Raw genomic sequence first — 15,830 nt, 5'->3', positions numbered from 1 at the left:
CTACTGTAGTTTCCTTTCAACACTACTGTAGTTTCCCTTCACTCTACTGTAGTTTCCCTTCAACACTCTACTGTAGTTTCCCTTCAACACTCTACTGTAGTTTCCCTTCAACACTCTACTGTAGTTTCCCTTCAACACTCTACTGTAGTTTCCCTTCAACACTCTACTGTAGTTTCCCTTCAACACTCTACTGTAGTTTCCCTTCAACACTCTACTGTAGTTTCCCTTCAACACTCTACTGTAGTTTCCCTAAAACACTCTACTGTAGTTTGCCTTTCAACAATCTACTGTAGTTTCCCTTCAACACTACTGTAGTTTCCTTTCAACACTACTGTAGTTTCCTTTCAACACTACTGTAGTTTCCCTTCAACACTCTACTGTAGTTTCCTTTCAACACTCTACTGTAGTTTCCTTTCAACACTCTACTGTAGTTGCCTTTCAACACTCTACTGTAGTTTTCTTTCAACACTCTACTGTAGTTTCCTTTCAACACTCTACTGTAGTTTCCCTTCAACACTCTACTGTAGTTTCCCTTAAACACTCTACTGTAGTTGCCTTTCAACACTCTACTGTAGTTTCCCTTCAACACTACTGTAGTTTCCTTTCAACACTACTGTATTTTCCTTTCAACACTCTACTGTAGTTTCCTTTCAACACTCTACTGTAGTTTCCTTTCAACACTCTACTGTAGTTTCCCTTCAACACTCTACTGTAGTTTCCCTTCAACACCCTACTGTAGTTTCCTTTCAACACTCTACTGTAGTTTCCTTTCAACACTCTACTGTAGTTTCCTTTCAACTCTACTGTAGTTTCCTTTCAACTCTACTGTAGTTTCCTTTCAACTCTACTGTAGTTTCCTTTCAACTCTACTGTAGTTTCCCTTCAACACTCTACTGTAGTTTCCTTTCAACACTCTACTGTAGTTTCCTTTCAACACTCTACTGTAGTTTCCTTTCAACACTCTACTGTAGTTTCCCTTCAACACTCTACTGTAGTTTCCTTTCAACTCTACTGTAGTTTCCCTTCAACACTCTACTGTAGTTTCCTTTCAACACTCTACTGTAGTTTCCTTTCAACACTCTACTGTAGTTTCCTTTCAACACTACTGTAGTTTCCCTTCACTCTACTGTAGTTTCCCTTCAACACTCTACTGTAGTTTCCCTTCAACACTCTACTGTAGTTTCCCTTCAACACTCTACTGTAGTTTCCCTTCAACACTCTACTGTAGTTTCCCTTCAACACTCTACTGTAGTTTCCCTTCAACACTCTACTGTAGTTTCCCTTCAACACTCTACTGTAGTTTCCCTTCAACACTCTACTGTAGTTTCCCTAAAACACTCTACTGTAGTTTGCCTTTCAACAATCTACTGTAGTTTCCCTTCAACACTACTGTAGTTTCCTTTCAACACTACTGTAGTTTCCTTTCAACACTACTGTAGTTTCCCTTCAACACTCTACTGTAGTTTCCTTTCAACACTCTACTGTAGTTTCCTTTCAACACTCTACTGTAGTTGCCTTTCAACACTCTACTGTAGTTTTCTTTCAACACTCTACTGTAGTTTCCTTTCAACACTCTACTGTAGTTTCCCTTCAACACTCTACTGTAGTTTCCCTTAAACACTCTACTGTAGTTGCCTTTCAACACTCTACTGTAGTTTCCCTTCAACACTACTGTAGTTTCCTTTCAACACTACTGTATTTTCCTTTCAACACTCTACTGTAGTTTCCTTTCAACACTCTACTGTAGTTTCCTTTCAACACTCTACTGTAGTTTCCCTTCAACACTCTACTGTAGTTTCCCTTCAACACCCTACTGTAGTTTCCTTTCAACACTCTACTGTAGTTTCCTTTCAACACTCTACTGTAGTTTCCCTTCAACACTCTACTGTAGTTTCCCTTCAACACTCTACTGTAGTTTCCCTTCAACACTCTACTGTAGTTTCCTTTCAACACTCTACTGTAGTTTCCTTTCAACACTCTACTGTAGTTTCCTTTCAACACTCTACTGTAGTTTCCTTTCAACACTCTACTGTAGTTTCCTTTCAACACTCTACTGTAGTTTCCTTTCAACACTCTACTGTAGTTTCCTTTCAACACTCTACTGTAGTTTCCTTTCAACACTCTACTGTAGTTTCCTTTCAACACTCTACTGTAGTTTCCCTTCAACACTCTACTGTAGTTTCCCTTCAACACTCTACTGTAGTTTCCTTTCAACACTCTACTGTAGTTTCCCTTCAACACTCTACTGTAGTTTCCCTTCAACACTCTACTGTAGTTTCCCTTCAACACTCTACTGTAGTTTCCCTTCAACACTCTACTGTAGTTTCCCTTCAACACTCTACTGTAGTTGCCTTTCAACACTCTACTGTAGTTTCCCTTCAACACTACTGTAGTTTCCTTTCAACACTACTGTAGTTTCCTTTCAACACTCTACTGTAGTTTCCCTTCAACACTACTGTAGTTTCCTTTCAACACTACTGTAGTTTCCCTTCAACACTCTACTGTAGTTTCCTTTCAACACTCTACTGTAGTTTCATTTCAACACTACTGTAGTTTCCCTTCAACACTCTACTGTAGTTTCCCTTCAACACTCTAATGTAGTTTCCTTTCAAAACTCTACTGTAGTTTCCCTTCAACACTCTACTGTAGTTTCCTTTCAACACTCTACTGTAGTTTCCTTTCAACTCTACTGTAGTTTCCTTTCAACACACTAGTGTAGTTTCCTTTCAACACACTACTGTAGTTTCCTTTCAACTCTACTGTAGTTTCCTTTCAACACTCTACTGTAGTTTCCTTTCAACACTCTACTGTAGTTTCCTTTCAACTCTACTGTAGTTTCCTTTCAACACTCTACTGTAGTTTCCTTTCAACACTCTACTGTAGTTTCCTTTCAACACTCTACTGTAGTTTCCTTTCAACACTCTACTGTAGTTTCCCTTCAACACTACTGTAGTTTCCTTTCAACACTCTACTGTAGTTTCCCTTCAACACTCTACTGTAGTTTCCCTTCAACACTCTACTGTAGTTTCCTCTCAACACTCTACTGTAGTTTCCCTTCAACACTCTACTGTAGTTTCCTTTCAACTCTACTGTAGTTTCCTTTCAACACACTACTGTAGTTTCCTTTCAACACACTACTGTAGTTTCCTTTCAACTCTACTGTAGTTTCCTTTCAACACTCTACTGTAGTTTCCTTTCAACACTCTACTGTAGTTTCCTTTCAACTCTACTGTAGTTTCCTTTCAACACTCTACTGTAGTTTCCTTTCAACACTCTACTGTAGTTTCCTTTCAACACTCTACTGTAGTTTCCTTTCAACACTCTACTGTAGTTTCCTTTCAACACTCTACTGTAGTTTCCTTTCAACACTCTACTGTAGTTTCCTTTCAACACTCTACTGTAGTTTCCCTTCAACACTACTGTAGTTTCCTTTCAACACTCTACTGTAGTTTCCCTTCAACACTCTACTGTAGTTTCCCTTCAACACTCTACTGTAGTTTCCCTTCAACACTCTACTGTAGTTTCCTTTCAACACTCTACTGTAGTTTCCTTTCAACTCTACTGTAGTTTCCTTTCAACACACTACTGTAGTTTCCTTTCAACACACTACTGTAGTTTCCTTTCAACTCTACTGTAGTTTCCTTTCAACACTCTACTGTAGTTTCCTTTCAACACTCTACTGTAGTTTCCTTTCCACTCTACTGTAGTTTCCTTTCAACACTCTACTGTAGTTTCCTTTCAACACTCTACTGTAGTTTCCTTTCAACACTCTACTGTAGTTTCCTTTCAACACTCTACTGTAGTTTCCTTTCAACACTCTACTGTAGTTTCCTTTCAACACTCTACTGTAGTTTCCTTTCAACACTCTACTGTAGTTTCCCTTCAACACTACTGTAGTTTCCTTTCAACACTCTACTGTAGTTTCCCTTCAACACTCTACTGTAGTTTCCCTTCAACACTCTACTGTAGTTTCCCTTCAACACTCTACTGTAGTTTCCTTTCAACACTCTACTGTAGTTTCCCTTCAACACTCTACTGTAGTTTCCCTTCAACACTCTACTGTAGTTTCCCTTCAACACTCTACTGTAGTTTCCCTTCAACACTCTACTGTAGTTTCCCTTCAACACTCTACTGTAGTTTCCTTTCAACACTCTACTGTAGTGTCCCTTCAACACTCTACTGTAGTTGCGTTTCAACACTCTACAGTAGTTGCGTTTCAACACTCTACTGTAGTTTCCTTTCAACACTTTACTGTAGTTTCCCTTCAACACTCTAGTGTAGTTTCCTTTCAACTCTACTGTAGTTTCCCTTCAACACTCTACTGTAGTTTCCCTTCAACACTCTACTGTAGTTGCGTTTCAACACTTTACTGTAGTTTCCTTTCAACACTTTACTGTAGTTTCCCTTCAACACTCGAGTGTAGTTTCCTTTCAACTCTACTGTAGTTTACCTTCAACACTCTACTGTAGTTTCCTTTCAACACTCTACTGTAGTTTCCCTTCACTCTACTGTAGTTTCCCTTCAACACTCTACTGTAGTTTCCCTTCAACACTCTACTGTAGTTTCCCTTCAACACTCTACTGTAGTTTCCCTTCAACACTCTACTGTAGTTTACCTTTCAACACTCTACTGTAGTTTCCTTTCAACACTCTACTGTAGTTTCCTTTCAACACTCTACTGTAGTTGTCCTTCAACACTCTACTGTAGTTTCCCTTCAACACTCTACTGTAGTTTCCCTTCAACACTCTACTGTAGTTTCCCTTCAACACTCTACTGTAGTTTACCTTCAACACTACTGTAGTTTCCCTTCAACACTACTGTAGTTTCCCTTCAACACTCTACTGTAGTTTGCCTTTCAACAATCTACTGTAGTTTCCCTTCAACACTACTGTAGTTTCCCTTCAACACTACTGTAGTTTCCTTTCAACACTACTGTAGTTTCCCTTCAACACTCTACTGTAGTTTCCTTTCAACACTCTACTGTAGTTTCCTTTCAACACTACTGTAGTTTCCTTTCAACACTCTACTGTAGTTTCCTTTCAACACTCTACTGTAGTTTCCTTTCAACACTCTACTGTAGTTTCCTTTCAACACTCTACTGTAGTTTCCCTTCAACACTCTACTGTAGTTTCCTTTCAACACTCTACTGTAGTTTCCTTTCAACACTCTACTGTAGTTTCCCTTCAACACTACTGTAGTCTCCTTTCAACACTACTGTATTTTCCTTTCAACACTCTACTGTAGTTTCCTTTCAACACTCTACTGTAGTTTCCCTTCAACACTCTACTGTAGTTTCCTTTCAACACTCTACTGTAGTTTCCTTTCAACACTCTACTGTAGTTTCCTTTCAACACTCTACTGTAGTTTCCTTTCAACACTCTACTGTAGTTTCCCTTCAACACTCTACTGTAGTTTCCTTTCAACACTCTACTGTAGTTGCCTTTCAACACTCTACTGTAGTTGCCTTTCAACACTCTACTGTAGTTGCCTTTCAACACTCTACTGTAGTTGCCTTTCAACACTCTACTGTAGTTTTCTTTCAACACTCTACTGTAGTTTCCTTTCAACACTCTACTGTAGTTTCCCTTCAACACTCTACTGTAGTTTCCCTTCAACACTCTACTGTAGTTGCCTTTCAACACTCTACTGTAGTTTCCCTTCAACACTACTGTAGTTTCCTTTCAACACTACTGTATTTTCCTTTCAACACTCTACTGTAGTTTCCTTTCAACACTCTACTGTAGTTTCCTTTCAACACTCTACTGTAGTTTCCCTTCAACACTCTACTGTAGTTTCCCTTCAACACTCTACTGTAGTTTCCCTTCAACACTCTACTGTAGTTTCCTTTCAACACTCTACTGTAGTGTCCCTTCAACACTCTACTGTAGTTGCGTTTCAACACTCTACTGTAGTTGCGTTTCAACACTCTACTGTAGTTTCCTTTCAACACTTTACTGTAGTTTCCCTTCAACACTCTAGTGTAGTTTCCTTTCAACTCTACTGTAGTTTCCCTTCAACACTCTACTGTAGTTTCCCTTCAACACTCTACTGTAGTTGCGTTTCAACACTTTACTGTAGTTTCCTTTCAACACTTTACTGTAGTTTCCCTTCAACACTCGAGTGTAGTTTCCTTTCAACTCTACTGTAGTTTACCTTCAACACTCTACTGTAGTTTCCTTTCAACACTCTACTGTAGTTTCCCTTCACTCTACTGTAGTTTCCCTTCAACACTCTACTGTAGTTTCCCTTCAACACTCTACTGTAGTTTCCCTTCAACACTCTACTGTAGTTTCCCTTCAACACTCTACTGTAGTTTACCTTTCAACACTCTACTGTAGTTTCCTTTCAACACTCTACTGTAGTTTCCTTTCAACACTCTACTGTAGTTGTCCTTCAACACTCTACTGTAGTTTCCCTTCAACACTCTACTGTAGTTTCCCTTCAACACTCTACTGTAGTTTCCCTTCAACACTCTACTGTAGTTTCCCTTCAACACTACTGTAGTTTCCCTTCAACACTACTGTAGTTTCCCTTCAACACTCTACTGTAGTTTGCCTTTCAACAATCTACTGTAGTTTCCCTTCAACACTACTGTAGTTTCCCTTCAACACTACTGTAGTTTCCTTTCAACACTACTGTAGTTTCCCTTCAACACTCTACTGTAGTTTCCCTTCAACACTCTACTGTAGTTTCCTTTCAACACTCTACTGTAGTTTCCCTTCAACACTCTACTGTAGTTTCCCTTCAACACTCTACTGTAGTTTCCCTTCAACACTCTACTGTAGTTTCCCTTCAACACTCTACTGTAGTTTCCCTTCAACACTCTACTGTAGTTTCCTTTCAACACTCTACTGTTCTGTCCCTTCAACACTCTACTGTAGTTGCGTTTCAACACTCTACTGTAGTTGCGTTTCAACACTCTACTGTAGTTTCCTTTCAACACTTTACTGTAGTTTCCCTTCAACACTCTAGTGTAGTTTCCTTTCAACTCTACTGTAGTTTCCCTTCAACACTCTACTGTAGTTTCCCTTCAACACTCTACTGTAGTTGCGTTTCAACACTTTACTGTAGTTTCCTTTCAACACTTTACTGTAGTTTCCCTTCAACACTCGAGTGTAGTTTCCTTTCAACTCTACTGTAGTTTACCTTCAACACTCTACTGTAGTTTCCTTTCAACACTCTACTGTAGTTTCCCTTCACTCTACTGTAGTTTCCCTTCAACACTCTACTGTAGTTTCCCTTCAACACTCTACTGTAGTTTCCCTTCAACACTCTACTGTAGTTTCCCTTCAACACTCTACTGTAGTTTACCTTTCAACACTCTACTGTAGTTTCCTTTCAACACTCTACTGTAGTTTCCTTTCAACACTCTACTGTAGTTGTCCTTCAACACTCTACTGTAGTTTCCCTTCAACACTCTACTGTAGTTTCCCTTCAACACTCTACTGTAGTTTCCCTTCAACACTCTACTGTAGTTTCCCTTCAACACTACTGTAGTTTCCCTTCAACACTACTGTAGTTTCCCTTCAACACTCTACTGTAGTTTGCCTTTCAACAATCTACTGTAGTTTCCCTTCAACACTACTGTAGTTTCCCTTCAACACTACTGTAGTTTCCTTTCAACACTACTGTAGTTTCCCTTCAACACTCTACTGTAGTTTCCTTTCAACACTCTACTGTAGTTTCCTTTCAACACTCTACTGTAGTTTCCCTTCAACACTCTACTGTAGTTTCCTTTCAACACTCTACTGTAGTTTCCTTTCAACACTCTACTGTAGTTTCCTTTCAACACTCTACTGTAGTTTCCTTTCAACACTCTACTGTAGTTTCCCTTCAACACTCTACTGTAGTTTCCTTTCAACACTCTACTGTAGTTTCCTTTCAACACTCTACTGTAGTTTCCCTTCAACACTACTGTAGTCTCCTTTCAACACTACTGTATTTTCCTTTCAACACTCTACTGTAGTTTCCTTTCAACACTCTACTGTAGTTTCCCTTCAACACTCTACTGTAGTTTCCTTTCAACACTCTACTGTAGTTTCCTTTCAACACTCTACTGTAGTTTCCTTTCAACACTCTACTGTAGTTTCCTTTCAACACTCTACTGTAGTTTCCCTTCAACACTCTACTGTAGTTTCCTTTCAACACTCTACTGTAGTTTCCTTTCAACACTCTACTGTAGTTGCCTTTCAACACTCTACTGTAGTTGCCTTTCAACACTCTACTGTAGTTTTCTTTCAACACTCTACTGTAGTTTTCTTTCAACACTCTACTGTAGTTTCCTTTCAACACTCTACTGTAGTTTCCCTTCAACACTCTACTGTAGTTTCCCTTCAACACTCTACTGTAGTTGCCTTTCAACACTCTACTGTAGTTTCCCTTCAACACTACTGTAGTTTCCTTTCAACACTACTGTATTTTCCTTTCAACACTCTACTGTAGTTTCCTTTCAACACTCTACTGTAGTTTCCTTTCAACACTCTACTGTAGTTTCCCTTCAACACTCTACTGTAGTTTCCCTTCAACACCCTACTGTAGTTTCCTTTCAACACTCTACTGTAGTTTCCTTTCAACACTCTACTGTAGTTTCCCTTCAACACTCTACTGTAGTTTCCCTTCAACACTCTACTGTAGTTTCCCTTCAACACTCTACTGTAGTTTCCCTTCAACACTCTACTGTAGTTTCCTTTCAACACTCTACTGTAGTTTCCTTTCAACACTCTACTGTAGTTTCCTTTCAACACTCTACTGTAGTTTCCTTTCAACACTCTACTGTAGTTTCCTTTCAACACTCTACTGTAGTTTCCTTTCAACACTCTACTGTAGTTTCCTTTCAACACTCTACTGTAGTTTCCTTTCAACACTCTACTGTAGTTTCCTTTCAACACTCTACTGTAGTTTCCCTTCAACACTCTACTGTAGTTTCTCTTCAACACTCTACTGTAGTTTCCTTTCAACACTCTACTGTAGTTTCCCTTCAACACTCTACTGTAGTTTCCCTTCAACACTCTACTGTAGTTTCCCTTCAACACTCTACTGTAGTTTCCTTTCAACTCTACTGTAGTTTCCCTTCAACACTCTACTGTAGTTTCCTTTCAACTCTACTGTAGTTTCCTTTCAACACACTACTGTAGTTTCCTTTCAACACACTACTGTAGTTTCCTTTCAACTCTACTGTAGTTTCCTTTCAACACTCTACTGTAGTTTCCTTTCAACACTCTACTGTAGTTTCCTTTCAACTCTACTGTAGTTTCCTTTCAACACTCTACTGTAGTTTCCTTTCAACACTCTACTGTAGTTTCCTTTCAACACTCTACTGTAGTTTCCTTTCAACACTCTACTGTAGTTTCCTTTCAACACTCTACTGTAGTTTCCCTTCAACACTCTACTGTAGTTTCCCTTCAACACTCTACTGTAGTTTCCCTTCAACACTCTACTGTAGTTTCCCTTCAACACTCTACTGTAGTTTCCCTTCAACACTCTACTGTAGTTTCCCTTCAACACTCTACTGTAGTTTCCCTTCAACACTCTACTGTAGTTTCCCTTCAACACTACTGTAGTTTCCCTTCAACACTACTGTAGTTTCCCTTCAACACTCTACTGTAGTTTGCCTTTCAACAATCTACTGTAGTTTCCCTTCAACACTACTGTAGTTTCCCTTCAACACTACTGTAGTTTCCTTTCAACACTACTGTAGTTTCCCTTCAACACTCTACTGTAGTTTCCCTTCAACACTCTACTGTAGTTTCCTTTCAACACTCTACTGTAGTTTCCCTTCAACACTCTACTGTAGTTTCCCTTCAACACTCTACTGTAGTTTCCCTTCAACACTCTACTGTAGTTTCCCTTCAACACTCTACTGTAGTTTCCCTTCAACACTCTACTGTAGTTTCCTTTCAACACTCTACTGTAGTGTCCCTTCAACACTCTACTGTAGTTGCGTTTCAACACTCTACTGTAGTTGCGTTTCAACACTCTACTGTAGTTTCCTTTCAACACTTTACTGTAGTTTCCCTTCAACACTCTAGTGTAGTTTCCTTTCAACTCTACTGTAGTTTCCCTTCAACACTCTACTGTAGTTTCCCTTCAACACTCTACTGTAGTTGCGTTTCAACACTTTACTGTAGTTTCCTTTCAACACTTTACTGTAGTTTCCCTTCAACACTCGAGTGTAGTTTCCTTTCAACTCTACTGTAGTTTACCTTCAACACTCTACTGTAGTTTCCTTTCAACACTCTACTGTAGTTTCCCTTCACTCTACTGTAGTTTCCCTTCAACACTCTACTGTAGTTTCCCTTCAACACTCTACTGTAGTTTCCCTTCAACACTCTACTGTAGTTTCCCTTCAACACTCTACTGTAGTTTACCTTTCAACACTCTACTGTAGTTTCCTTTCAACACTCTACTGTAGTTTCCTTTCAACACTCTACTGTAGTTGTCCTTCAACACTCTACTGTAGTTTCCCTTCAACACTCTACTGTAGTTTCCCTTCAACACTCTACTGTAGTTTCCCTTCAACACTCTACTGTAGTTTCCCTTCAACACTACTGTAGTTTCCCTTCAACACTACTGTAGTTTCCCTTCAACACTCTACTGTAGTTTGCCTTTCAACAATCTACTGTAGTTTCCCTTCAACACTACTGTAGTTTCCCTTCAACACTACTGTAGTTTCCTTTCAACACTACTGTAGTTTCCCTTCAACACTCTACTGTAGTTTCCTTTCAACACTCTACTGTAGTTTCCTTTCAACACTCTACTGTAGTTTCCCTTCAACACTCTACTGTAGTTTCCTTTCAACACTCTACTGTAGTTTCCTTTCAACACTCTACTGTAGTTTCCTTTCAACACTCTACTGTAGTTTCCTTTCAACACTCTACTGTAGTTTCCCTTCAACACTCTACTGTAGTTTCCTTTCAACACTCTACTGTAGTTTCCTTTCAACACTCTACTGTAGTTTCCCTTCAACACTACTGTAGTCTCCTTTCAACACTACTGTATTTTCCTTTCAACACTCTACTGTAGTTTCCTTTCAACACTCTACTGTAGTTTCCCTTCAACACTCTACTGTAGTTTCCTTTCAACACTCTACTGTAGTTTCCTTTCAACACTCTACTGTAGTTTCCTTTCAACACTCTACTGTAGTTTCCTTTCAACACTCTACTGTAGTTTCCCTTCAACACTCTACTGTAGTTTCCTTTCAACACTCTACTGTAGTTTCCTTTCAACACTCTACTGTAGTTGCCTTTCAACACTCTACTGTAGTTGCCTTTCAACACTCTACTGTAGTTTTCTTTCAACACTCTACTGTAGTTTTCTTTCAACACTCTACTGTAGTTTCCTTTCAACACTCTACTGTAGTTTCCCTTCAACACTCTACTGTAGTTTCCCTTCAACACTCTACTGTAGTTGCCTTTCAACACTCTACTGTAGTTTCCCTTCAACACTACTGTAGTTTCCTTTCAACACTACTGTATTTTCCTTTCAACACTCTACTGTAGTTTCCTTTCAACACTCTACTGTAGTTTCTTTTCAACACTCTACTGTAGTTTCCCTTCAACACTCTACTGTAGTTTCCCTTCAACACCCTACTGTAGTTTCCTTTCAACACTCTACTGTAGTTTCCTTTCAACACTCTACTGTAGTTTCCCTTCAACACTCTACTGTAGTTTCCCTTCAACACTCTACTGTAGTTTCCCTTCAACACTCTACTGTAGTTTCCCTTCAACACTCTACTGTAGTTTCCCTTCAACACTCTACTGTAGTTTCCTTTCAACACTCTACTGTAGTTTCCTTTCAACACTCTACTGTAGTTTCCTTTCAACACTCTACTGTAGTTTCCTTTCAACACTCTACTGTAGTTTCCTTTCAACACTCTACTGTAGTTTCCTTTCAACACTCTACTGTAGTTTCCTTTCAACACTCTACTGTAGTTTCCTTTCAACACTCTACTGTAGTTTCCCTTCAACACTCTACTGTAGTTTCTCTTCAACACTCTACTGTAGTTTCCTTTCAACACTCTACTGTAGTTTCCCTTCAACACTCTACTGTAGTTTCCCTTCAACACTCTACTGTAGTTTCCCTTCAACACTCTACTGTAGTTTCCCTTCAACACTCTACTGTAGTTTCCCTTCAACACTCTACTGTAGTTGCCTTTCAACACTCTACTGTAGTTTCCCTTCAACACTACTGTAGTTTCCTTTCAACACTCTACTGTAGTTTCCCTTCAACACTACTGTAGTTTCCTTTCAACACTACTGTAGTTTCCCTTCAACACTCTACTGTAGTTTCCTTTCAACACTCTACTGTAGTTTCATTTCAACACTACTGTAGTTTCCCCTCAACACTCTACTGTAGTTTCCCTTCAACACTCTAATGTAGTTTCCTTTCAAAACTCTACTGTAGTTTCCCTTCAACACTCTACTGTAGTTTCCTTTCAACACTCTACTGTAGTTTCCTTTCAACACTCTACTGTAGTTTCCTTTCAACTCTACTGTAGTTTCCTTTCAACACACTACTGTAGTTTCCTTTCAACACACTACTGTAGTTTCCTTTCAACACTCTACTGTAGTTTCCTTTCAACACTCTACTGTAGTTTCCTTTCAACTCTACTGTAGTTTCCTTTCAACACTCTACTGTAGTTTCCTTTCAACACTCTACTGTAGTTTCCTTTCAACACTCTACTGTAGTTTCCTTTCAACACTCTACTGTAGTTTCCCTTCAACACTACTGTAGTTTCCTTTCAACACTCTACTGTAGTTTCCCTTCAACACTCTACTGTAGTTTCCCTTCAACACTCTACTGTAGTTTCCTTTCAACACTCTACTGTAGTTTCCCTTCAACACTCTACTGTAGTTTCCTTTCAACTCTACTGTAGTTTCCTTTCAACACACTACTGTAGTTTCCTTTCAACACACTACTGTAGTTTCCTTTCAACTCTACTGTAGTTTCCTTTCAACACTCTACTGTAGTTTCCTTTCAACACTCTACTGTAGTTTCCTTTCAACTCTACTGTAGTTTCCTTTCAACACTCTACTGTAGTTTCCTTTCAACACTCTACTGTAGTTTCCTTTCAACACTCTACTGTAGTTTCCTTTCAACACTCTACTGTAGTTTCCTTTCAACACTCTACTGTAGTTTCCCTTCAACACTCTACTGTAGTTTCCCTTCAACACTCTACTGTAGTTTCCCTTCAACACTCTACTGTAGTTTCCCTTCAACACTCTACTGTAGTTTCCTTTCAACACTCTACTGTAGTTTCCCTTCAACACTCTACTGTAGTTTCCCTTCAACACTCTACTGTAGTTTCCCTTCAACACTCTACTGTAGTTTCCCTTCAACACTCTACTGTAGTTTCCCTTCAACACTCTACTGTAGTTTCCTTTCAACACTCTACTGTAGTGTCCCTTCAACACTCTACTGTAGTTGCGTTTCAACACTCTACTGTAGTTGCGTTTCAACACTCTACTGTAGTTTCCTTTCAACACTTTACTGTAGTTTCCCTTCAACACTCTAGTGTAGTTTCCTTTCAACTCTACTGTAGTTTCCCTTCAACACTCTACTGTAGTTTCCCTTCAACACTCTACTGTAGTTGCGTTTCAACACTTTACTGTAGTTTCCTTTCAACACTTTACTGTAGTTTCCCTTCAACACTCGAGTGTAGTTTCCTTTCAACTCTACTGTAGTTTCCCTTCAACACTCTACTGTAGTTTCCTTTCAACACTCTACTGTAGTTTCCCTTCACTCTACTGTAGTTTCCCTTCAACACTCTACTGTAGTTTCCCTTCAACACTCTACTGTAGTTTCCCTTCAACACTCTACTGTAGTTTCCCTTCAACACTCTACTGTAGTTTACCTTTCAACACTCTACTGTAGTTTCCTTTCAACACTCTACTGTAGTTTCCTTTCAACACTCTACTGTAGTTGTCCTTCAACACTCTACTGTAGTTCCCTTCAACACTCTACTGTAGTTGCCTTTCAACACTCTACTGTAGTTTCCCTTCAACACTACTGTAGTTTCCCTTCAACACTCTACTGTAGTTTCCCTTCAACACTCTACTGTAGTTTCCTTTCAACACTCTACTGTAGTTTCCTTTCAACACTCTACTGTAGTTTCCCTTCAACACTCTACTGTAGTTTCCCTTCAACACTCTACTGTAGTTTCCTTTCAACACTCTACTGTAGTTTCCTTTCAACACTCTACTGTAGTTTCCCTTCAACACTCTACTGTAGTTTCCCTTCAACACTCTACTGTAGTTTCCTTTCAACACTCTACTGTAGTTTCCTTTCAACACTCTACTGTAGTTTCCTTTCAACACTCTACTGTAGTTTCCTTTCAACACTCTACTGTAGTTTCCTTTCAACACTCTACTGTAGTTTCCTTTCAACACTCTACTGTAGTTTCCTTTCAACACTACTGTAGTTTCCTTTCAACACTCTACTGTAGTTTCCCTTCAAAACTCTACTGTAGTTTCCTTTCAACACTCTACTGTAGTTTCCTTTCAACACTCTACTGTAGTTTCCTTTCAACTCTACTGTAGTTTCCTTTCAACACTCTACTGTAGTTTCCTTTCAACTCTACTGTAGTTTCCTTTCAACACTCTACTGTAGTTTCCCTTCAACACTCTACTGTAGTTTCCCTTCAACACTCTACTGTAGTTTCCCTTCAACACTCTACTGTAGTTTCCTTTCAACACTCTACTGTAGTTTCCTTTCAACACTCTACTGTAGTTTCCCTTTCAACACTCTACTGTAGTTTCCCTTCAACACTCTACTGTAGTTGCGTTTCAACACTCTACTGTAGTTTCCCTTCAACACTACTGTAGTTTCCTTTCAACACTCTACTGTAGTTTCCTTTCAACACTTTACTGTAGTTTCCCTTCAACACTCTAGTGTAGTTTCCCTTCAACACTCTCCTGTAGTTTCCCTTCAACACTCTACTGTAGTTTCCTTTCAACACTCTACTGTAGTTTCCTTTCAACACTCTACTGTAGTTTCCCTTCAACACTCTACTGTAGTTTCCATTCAACACTCTACTGTAGTGTACCTTCAACACTCTACTGTAGTTTCCCTTCAACACTCTACTGTAGTTTCCTTTCAACACTCTACTGTAGTTTCCCTTTCAACACTCTACTGTAGTTTCCCTTCAACACTCTACTGTAGTTTCCTTTCAACACTCTACTGTAGTTTCCTTTCAACACTCTACTGTAGTTTCCCTTCAACACTCTACTGTAGTTTCCCTTCAACACTCTACTGTAGTTGCCTTTCAACACTCAGCTGTAGTTTCCCTTCAACACTACTGTAGTTTCCTTTCAACACTCTACTGTAGTTTCCCTTCAACACTCTACTGTAGTTTCCCTTCAACACTCTACTGTAGTTTCCTTTCAACACTCTACTGTAGTTTCCCTTTCAACACTCTACTGTAGTTTCCCTTCAACACTCTACTGTAGTTTCCTTTCAACACTCTACTGTAGTTTCCTTTCAACACTCTACTGTAGTTTCCCTTCAACACTCTACTGTAGTTTCCCTTCAACACTCTACTGTAGTTGCCTTTCAACACTCAGCTGTAGTTTCCCTTCAACACTACTGTAGTTTCCTTTCAACACTCTACTGTAGTTTCCTTTCAACACTCTACTGTAGTTTCCTTTCAACACTCTACTGTAGTTTCCTTTTAACACTCTACTGTAGTTTCCTTTCAACACTCTACTGTAGTTTCCCTTCAACACTCTACTGTAGTTTCCCTTCAACACTCTACTGTAGTTTCCCTTCACTCTACTGTCGTTCCCTTTCAACATATCAACAGTTTGTTTGTTGTCCAGCATTCTGTCAGTCAT

The sequence above is a fragment of the Salvelinus fontinalis genome, unplaced genomic scaffold (assembly GCF_029448725.1).
Source record: "Salvelinus fontinalis isolate EN_2023a unplaced genomic scaffold, ASM2944872v1 scaffold_0021, whole genome shotgun sequence".
Taxonomy (NCBI): Eukaryota; Metazoa; Chordata; class Actinopteri; order Salmoniformes; family Salmonidae; genus Salvelinus; species Salvelinus fontinalis.
This window is presented reverse-complemented; position numbering follows the sequence as displayed.